We start from the raw sequence: 9,682 nt of genomic DNA, 5'->3' as shown, positions 1-9,682 counted from the left end.
AATATACAACTAAGGAACATATCACAAGTGTTACACTGTATAACAGCATGATAACTCTATGTTATACTTGGTCATCAATGAGTTTACCCCTTTGCCTTTTTAGAGGACCCGATACATCAATCGGGGGTTCCTAAGCAGCTGCTACATGTGATTGTACGGTAGAACTACCTAGGGTTCTACACTTTTCTACACTTTTTTGTAAGGGCATATTCTCTGCAAAAGCATACAGCTTTGGAAGTGCTCATGTTTTGCAACCACAGCTAGTTAGCGTCTGCTTTCCTAATACAATGAAATCAAAGTATGTTTTGCTACACTGGTAGGAAAGAGTTAAACATATTTCGCAGAAACCTGTCTGGCAGGTAAACAGAATGTGCGTGGGACATGATTAGAGATTGGTAAAGAGCCACAGGAGAAACAAAAATAGCTAATTAAAAAGTAATAAGGGCACTACCTATTGATGAGTTTTTAGGCAGCTCAATGTCATTCATAAAACAACACACTTGAGGAAGACAGAAGTATTGATAGGTTCCGAAAACCTTTGCGACCGTAACCCATAGCAGTAATGAAAAGCATGGTACTGCTGATATGCACATACATGAAGGAAAGCATGATCGATAGAACTCATACACGTCAATTGAATGATAGGCTGTTAACTCTCTACCATGTTTTTGAACTAGAATGGCTAATGTTAAACACACTCCTGCAGATTGTTTCAATTAGAAACAAACGCTCTGCAGAATATGGAGAGGCTGGAAATCTATATTAAAGGTACAATTATTTACTTAAAAGTTAAGTTTTCCGTAAATCGGTCAATTAAAAATGTGAATATACTTTCTCGTTGGATTCTTTTTAGAGTGTGGAATGTCAGCTGATCCTCAAAGAACAATGATTTTGGTTCTTAACAGCTGGGGTCAAGCCAGCTTACTTCAAAAACCCATATCATGTTCTTTAGTAAATTATCGTATTTGCTTGATTATAAGACGACCCTGATTATAAGACGACCCCCCCAAAATCTGAATATTAACTTAGGAAAAAAAGAAAAAGCCTGAATATAAGACGACCCTAAAGGAAAAAAGTTTTACCAGTAAATGTTAATTCATGTAAACTATTTTTTTAAATAAAAGCTATGATTGAGAAAAATATTTTTTTTGTTTTTATTTCCTTGTATTTTCCAACCTGTCCCCCAGTTACGCACATCTGCCCCCAGGCTTGCCACACCAATATGGCACTGTGGCCCATGATATGCCTTTTAACCCTCTATATGCCACTGTGCCCCATGGTATGCCTTTTGACCCCCTATGTGCCACTCTGCCTCCAGAAATGCCTTATACCCCTATATCCCATTCTGGCATTTAGGGGGTTAAAATGCATATTATGGGGCAGAGTGGCATATAGGGAGGTATAAGGCATTCCAGGAGGCAGAGTGGCATTAAGGGAGTTAAAAAGCATTGTATAGAGCACTCTGCCTCCAGAAATGCCTTATACCCCTATATGCCACTCTGGCATTTAGGGGGTTAAAAGGCATATTATGGGGCAGAGTGGCATATAGGGAGGTATAAGGCATTTCAGGAGGCAGAGTGCTCTATTAAATGCCCCCTTAACGCCACTCTGCCTCCTGAAATGCCTTATACCTCCCTATATGCCAATCTGCCCCATAATTTGCCTTTTAACCTAAGTGCCAGAGTGGCATATAGGGGTATAAGGCATTCCAGAAATGCCCTATGCCCCCATTTAACACACACACGGACACACGCACACACACACTTACCGGTGCTTCCAATTTCCTGCTGTATTGCCGGGGCAGCGGGTTGACGTCTCCTTCCGCTGCAGCCGGAAGGAGGTGGAGTTGGCAGTGGGGGTTTGTCTGCGTCCGTCGCGGATACCTTCCCCGGCTGTCAGAGATCAGAGTTCCCCGCACCGGTACGGGGAACTCTGATCTCTGACAGCCGGGGAAGGTATCCGTGACGGACTCAGACAACCCCCGCTGCTAGCCACACCTCCTTCAGGCTGCAGCGGACGTTGTCTACGCTGAAAAAAACCTCGTCTTATAATCGAGCAAATACGGTAGTTACTGTAAAACTAAGAAAAGGTCTCTGAAAATGTCCAAATGAAAAAATACTGTACTTTCAGTTTCTTTTTTCATTGGTTATGTTTGTACATTAAAGGACACCCTTTTGCCTTCAGAACTGCCTTTATTCTTCGTGGCATACTTTCTACAAGGTGCGGGAAACATTCCTTAGAGATTTTGGTCCATATGGACATGATGGCATTGGGCAGTTGCTGCAGATTTGTTGGCTGCACATTCATGATGCAAATCTCTCGTTCCACCACATTCCAAAGATGCTCTATTGGATTGAGATCTGGCGACTGTGGAGACCATTGGAGTTCAGTGAACTCATTGTCATGTCCAAGAAAACAATTTGAGATGATGTGAGCTTTGTGACATGGTGCATTATCCTGCTGTAAGTAGCCGTCAGAAGATGGGTACACTGTGGTCATAAAGGGATGGCAGTGGCGTCGCTACAGGGGGGCAATTGCCCCCCCTAGGTTAATCCTTGCCCCCTCTGTTGCCCCCCCTGCCGAATTTGGAATAAAGTCGCAATGCGACTTTAAATCCCGTCTTTTTTTTATTATTATTATTATTTTTTTATGCGGAGGAGAGAGAGGGTGTGGCCTGCGTAAGATCGGCAACCAGGGCAACCGATCGTACGCGGGCCGCACCTCGAGCCCTGCTACTTACCTGTGGGAGGGTCTTCTGTACTGCATAGAGGAAGCGGAACCTAGCAGAGTTCGCGTGACATCACATGACTCTGCTCCAGTCCTGTAAGTGCTGGAACCTAGGCATGATGGGACTGTGATTGCTGTTAGCAATCACACTCCTATCATGCTAAGTCAGCCAGTACATGCTGAAACCTAGCTAGCTGCCCCCCTTGTGTATTGATGCTGCCAGCAGTATGGGGTCTGCACATCACTTACAGCCATCCTGTACCAGCATGTACTGGCTGACTTGGCATGATAGGAGTGTGATTGCTAACAGCAATCACAGTCCCATCATACCTAGGTTCCAGCATTTACTGGTTGGATGTGTAAGTGCTGGAACCTAGGCATGATGGGACTTTGATTGCTGTTAGCAATCACACTCCTATCATGCCAAGTCAGCCAGTACATGCTGAAACCTAGCTAGCTGCCCCCCTTGTGTATTGATGCTGCCAGCAGTATGGGGTCTACACATCACTTACAGCCACCCTGTACCAGCATTTACTGGTTGCCTGGGTATGATAGGAGTGTGATTGCTGTGTGGGCAGTGAGGACGCCCGGGCTGGCTTTGGGGTGTGCAACCTGTGATTTATGCGTGTAATTTAGGGGGTTTTAAAGATACCTTTTAATGACGTGTTTTTATGTGAATTCCAATTGATCTATACCTGCAAAGCTGGGTTTTTGCGTTATTCTGTAGATCCATATCTATATATTTCCATACATTATTTCTGTATACTTGCAAATACAGTGTTTGTATGTCTTATTCAGTTGATTAATACCGGCAATGCTGTTTCCATGTGTTTATTTGATCTATACCTGCAATGCTACGTTTCATATACTATTGTATACCTGCAAATACAGGATTTGTATGTCTGATTCTGTTTTTTTGATATATACCTTCAGTGCTGAGATCACAAGTGAATTTCAGTTGATCTATACATGCAAAGCTTGGTTTGTGTGTTAATGTGTTGATCTATACCTGCTATCGGCAACTGGGGCTAATATTAATATATATGGGCAGCAGGGGCATCAATACACAAGGGGAAAAAACACTAAGGGGGGTATAAACGACAATGCAGTGTGAAAAATCCATCCTGATGTAGACGTCTGTGATGTAGATTGTGTCCTGCTGTTTGTGTGTTTTTGGTTATCAGTGTAGCATAGCCTGTCCTCGGGTGTGTGTATAGGTGTTGGTGTGGCAGACCCTGTCCTGGTGTGTGTGTTCAGTTGTCAGTGTGGCAGAGCCTGTCCTAGGGTGTGTGTTTGGGTGTCAGTGTGTCAGAGCCTGTCCTGGTGTGTGTGTTTGGATGTGGGTGTGGCAGAGCTTGTCCTGATGTGTGTGGGTGTCTGTGAGGCAGAGCCTGTCCTGGTGTGTGTGTTTGGTTGTCGGTGTGGCAGAGCCTGTCCTGTGTGTGTGTCTGGGTGTCGGTGTGACAGAGCCTGTGTTGGTGTGTGTGTTTGGTCATCTGTTTCCTGGCACTTAACTTACAGTAGGAATTATTTAATTCATATTTATCCAGAGATAAAATGCCCTCCTGAAGTTGTAGTGACTTCAGGGGACAAAACGTTCAAGGTCCTGAAATCATTTAGTGGAAAATAATAATTATTGTGTTATAATATTTATTTCAAGGATTAGTCTCACTCAATTGTGGCTTCAGGCTTCCGATGTTGAATGATCAAGTATTATTTTAGCCCAATAACAAAAGTATAATTCCATAGCACATTACTTTTGGAAATTATGAATGCCCCCCCAGTTTGACTGTGGTATCTTGTGTGCCCCCCCTATATATTGTTTCTAGAGTCACCACTGGGGCAAAGATAGCACAGGCAAGCTGTTTGGGGCAAAGGTAGCACCCTTGGTGCAGCACCATGATTAAAAATATATGGGGCTGGTGTCCAAATATTTCCAGGGCTGCTTTTAATTCCCAGTCCGGCCCTGAATGATGCTGTGGAAAGGGAGTCTGTCTCATATTCATTTGCTTTTCTGAGCAGTGAGCACCATTAAGAATGGTCAAATTACCAGCCTTAATGGTGGGCACAGCCTTGAAAAAGACTTGATGGGTCTATTAATACCAAGATGAGGTTTTCCCATTAAGAGATGAGCTGCCTGATATTGGACCGAAGGAAATTTTCATAATTTTATGGGGTCAATTACGACCTCCAAAAAGGATACATTTGCTGGTATTACAAGCAAATATTACCTATATTCTATTAGCTTAGAACCCAGCGAGTCCCATAGAAAATCATTCAATATTTATATTACTCAAATGTTTCATGGGTCAAATTCCCCAGTGTACTCTTCACTAAAGTCAATGGAAACTAACAACTTAGAGAAAGCATTGCTTGGTGATTGATGGATTTATTGAAAAAACAATATGGGATGACAGTGTAACAAAACAGACGCTGTAGAACAGAAATATACTATGCTAATCTATCCCAGTCCTTTTGCTTGTTTTTTTGGGGAAGAAATATACTATTATAAAAACTAGCTCAGATAACAAGGTGACATTGAGGGATGGCATATCAAATATTTGTCTTGATATGAAGAGAATTGCTTCATGTCACACATTCTCTGGAATGACCCATATTTTTAAATAGATGAAGTGTTGATTTTTTTTGCCAAATCAGTCAAGCCTGAACATGTACACAATTAATCTTACAAAACAACTTCAATCTGTAAATAGAAACACAAGCAATATGAATTATATTACTAAGTGTTAATGCTGTAAAACAAAAGGTAAATGTTACATAAACCAAGGTTGTCATGTGAGGCTGTGGTAGAAAGCCTGGTATTCTGATCAAAAAGGGAGGAATGTATGTATCCAAAGGATACTAGTGAAAATGAACTCATTATCTGAATCTTGTGTTTTGTCCTTGTCTCCAAAAAGGGGAGGGGTAATTACATCACGTGTACCGATGGACTGGAGCCTGGTCATCCATTCTTCATATAGGTCTAATGGAGAACACCTGGTTACTATTTCAGCATTACATGAATCTTGGGCTTCAGGGTAAAATATTAGCCATTTATTAATACTATGTTGAATTGAGGTTCCAGGAATAAGGTGCTCTGTCCACTTAGGACTCTATGTTCCTTTTTAGAAATACAGTCCTTTTAGCAAGGACCTTATTGCAAATTACTTGTTTAACCCCTTCGCGACCTTTGCCGGTTCAGGACCGTCATGACAAGAAGGTCACTAAATGACCTTTGACGGTCCTGAACCGTCAAAAAATTAAATAAGCTTAGAAAGTGATCAACTATCACTTTCTTCGCTTAAACGGCGTTACTGTAATGCCTCGATATCGAGACATTCAGTAATGCCGAGATCGGCATCGGGGGCCATGTCTGGCCCCTCCCCGGGGCGTCAACAGCCGCCATACATTGTATGGCGGCGGACGCCCGTTTTAAAAGCGTGTCGCCTAAACTTAAATGGTGTCGCTGGAATGCCTCGATCAGGAGGCATCCAGTGACACCAAACACTTACCTTTGGATGGGCTGTGACCGCTCCGGAGAGCGGTCACAGCCGCAGCTGCCGGTGATCTTCGCCATCAGCAAGATGGCGGCGGCCCGGGAAAAAAAACAATAAAGAAGAAAGAGTTCGCTAGATGGTCTCCAGACCCTCTAGAGAACTCTGGCTCCACTTGCAGGTTGAATACAGGTACTGCATTCAACCAAGCAAGTCAATGGAACCCAGCTTTTTAATCACTATGTGATTAGTAAAATATTATAAAATAAATAAAAAATGGAAAAAAAAAATAAAAAAAAATGTGCTAACATTTAAAAATAATTATGCAGTGATGTCACTTGATGAACCATCCAGTACCAGCAAAATGTGTAAAACAAATATAAAAAAGTATTAAAAAAATAAAATAAAATAAAAAAATAAAGTTTATTATTTTGAGCAAGTGCTAAAATTTCTCAAAAATCTCAACAAAGAGTTAAAATAAAAGCACTTCAAATACCCAAGGGGTGTCTAATATATATAAAAAATGGCTGATGGGGTAAATTGGAGTGGCTGAGCTCAAAGATAGGGCATAGGTACAGACTGACCAAAATGGAGAAAAAAGCGCACTTCCCAAATGTGGCATTTTAAATCTCAAACAACCCGACAAACCCATGCATGTCGGGTATCACTGCACTCAAGAGATGTTCCTGAACACACATTGGGGTGTTGTTTGACAGTGACATATACCAGAACCTGTATATCTATAACTAAAGTACAATTTGTGTGAAAAAAAAAATAAAAAAAATTACTATCACAAAGTTTGACAAAGTGTAATTCTATAATTGGTGCATGGAAAGGGTTAAAATACCTAAAATACAGCATTTGGAATACCCTGGGGTGTCTAGTTTTCAAAAATATATGGTTTGAATGGGTTAAATTGAGTTAACCGGCTTCAAAGATATTCCAAAGAGGAGATGGAGGCAGACTGACCAGATTTGTTAAAAAAGATTTGGAAATCATAAAACGCTGCTTGTACTTATTGCCCTATAACCAGGGGCGGGCTGGGCCGGGGGGCAGGGGGGCAATTGCCCCCCAGGCCGTCCTGAATCCGGGCCGGCAGGCTGGCCGAGCGGCCGGCAGACGACCATTCATGGCAGCCGCAAGGTTAAAAACTAAGCGGCTGCCACCGGGACTGGCCGCCGTGCCTCCGAAAACGATGCGCACGGCAACTGTGGCTGTGCGTCGGGACTTGATGTCAAATCCCGGCGCACAACACTGAAGCCACGCCCACCGTCTTCCGCACACCGGAAGGACGGGACACAGAAGAGGAAGAATGAAGAGGAGGAGGAAAAGTGACGGTGCCAGAGGAAAGGTAGGAAAATATTAGTAAGTGTGTGAGAGTGATAGGTGTTATGCTGTAGTTTATGATGAATGTTTGTGAATGAGGGTTTCAGATTGCATGGAAGTGTGGGGGGGATAGCATGGCATAGGGAGGCTGTCTAGGCATGATAGGAGTGTGATTGCTGTTATCAATTTTTTTTTTTTTTCCGTCCAATAATTCAATAACAGTATTAATAGATATATATGGTTGCAAACAGCAATCACACCCCTATCATGCTAAGTCAGCCAGTACATGCTAGACATGATAGGATTTTGATTGCTGTTAATTATATATATATATTTATGTATATATATATATATTAATATTGTTATTGATTATTTTTTTTTGTCTAATTTTGGTGTGTTACTTTTAATAAAGTATTTTAAACGTTTTTTTTTTCCGGTTTTGGCCAAATGAATGCTGAATTTTCAGTTTAGGTCCAGAATTTTTATTTCGGTGCATCCCTACTATATACTAATCCAGTCACTGACGTGGTAGGCCTACACCACATCAACGTTTGGCTTAGTATATAGTGATAGGGGTTGTACTGCAGTATTGTCAGTGTCGTAATCCCTAAGTATATAATGATAACAGTTATGCTGTACCACCGTCAATGTTTGCCTAACCATAGAAACTATGCAGTTTTAAAGTGTGTGTGTGGGGGGGGGGTGCCACATACAGGATCTGCCAAATACTCTCGGTACGCCCCTGCGTCGTGCGGCAGTCAGACCCAATGGCCATTCCTCAGCTCTTCGTCCTACCTCTTAAAAGGGGTGGGATGAAGAGCTGAGGCACGGCTATTGGGCGGCGCAGTGCGTGCACGCCGGCCGCTTTAATTTCATTAGGGGCCGGTGGAGTGACTGTTATCAATGTCGCTCGCAGCCGCATTGGTGGCGCAATGGGCCACTTGACTAGACTTGCCCTCCAGGCCTTAGGCTGCCAGCCCTCCCCTGCCTATAACTTACAAAAAACAGCAAAAAAACATAAAAACATTGGGTATTTCTAAACTCAGGACAAGTAGTAGAATCTATTTAGCTAGTTTTTTTACTTGCTTTTTTAGGTGAGTAAAAGATTTTTCAAATAAAAGTCAGAAAATGTGTTTTTTTTTCAATTTTTCACCGTGTTTTTTTTTTTTTTATAGTAAATAAGATGATACGATCAAAATAATGGTATCTGAAGAAAGCCCATCTTGTCCTGAAAAAAACAATATATAACTTATGTGGGTACACTAAATGGGTGAGGAGAAAATGACAGCTGAACACAAGCACCACAAAAGTGTCAAAACAGCCTCGGTCCCACAGGGTACAAAACGAAAAATGAGCCTGGTCCTTAAGGGGTTAAAAAAAAACTATGAGGGGGCGGAGCTAGCGCTCAAAGAAGATGGCCGCATAAGCCGATAGCTCTGCTCACCGTCCGATTTATAAGCTTATTTCCTCTGCCTGACCCAGCCGATGGGGAAAACTAATCGTGCGGGGACTACCCCCAGATCCTCCGGGATGCGGGACAGAACGTCTAACCCTTCTGTCCGGTCGTTTTTCCACGGCCCAAACGACCAGGACTCCCGCGACTCAGAGCCCAAGATGGCGCCATCTCCAGCTAGTCAATCTAGCGAGTGCTCGGATGATGGCCTTCGCGACCAGGACTCGAGCTGCCCACCTTCGTTGGTTGCTGGCCCATCGTGGCAGGAGGCTTTAAAAGCACTCCCGACGAAGGCTGATTTGGTGGCCGTGATCGATGCATCGTTGGACCAGGCCCTCCAGGGGGTCCGGGCCGACCTTGTGGTCATCAAGCATGATCTCAGGCAGCTGGGAGACCGCGTGCTCACGCTCGAGGAAAACCACTCGGCCACCTGTGACCGCATTGATTCCCACTCATCCATTCTGCACACACACACAGAATCCATTCTTCAACTCCGACATCAGCTGGAGGACCTTGACAATCGGGGTAGGAGAAATAATCTTCGCATACGCGGCCTACCTGAGTCGGTTCCTCCTGAGATGCTTCGCCAGACGCTGCAGTCGGTGTTCAATGCGCTCCTTAAGCTGCCGGATGATGCGCCTATTCATTTCGACAGGGCTCACCGCGCTCTGCGACCGAGGGG

The sequence above is a fragment of the Sceloporus occidentalis genome, unplaced genomic scaffold, assembly GCF_023333645.1.
Source record: "Sceloporus occidentalis isolate IW3139 unplaced genomic scaffold, rSceOcc1.0.p SCAF_19, whole genome shotgun sequence".
NCBI classification, from domain to species: domain Eukaryota; kingdom Metazoa; phylum Chordata; class Lepidosauria; order Squamata; family Phrynosomatidae; genus Sceloporus; species Sceloporus occidentalis.
Note: the sequence above shows the minus strand (reverse complement) of the source record.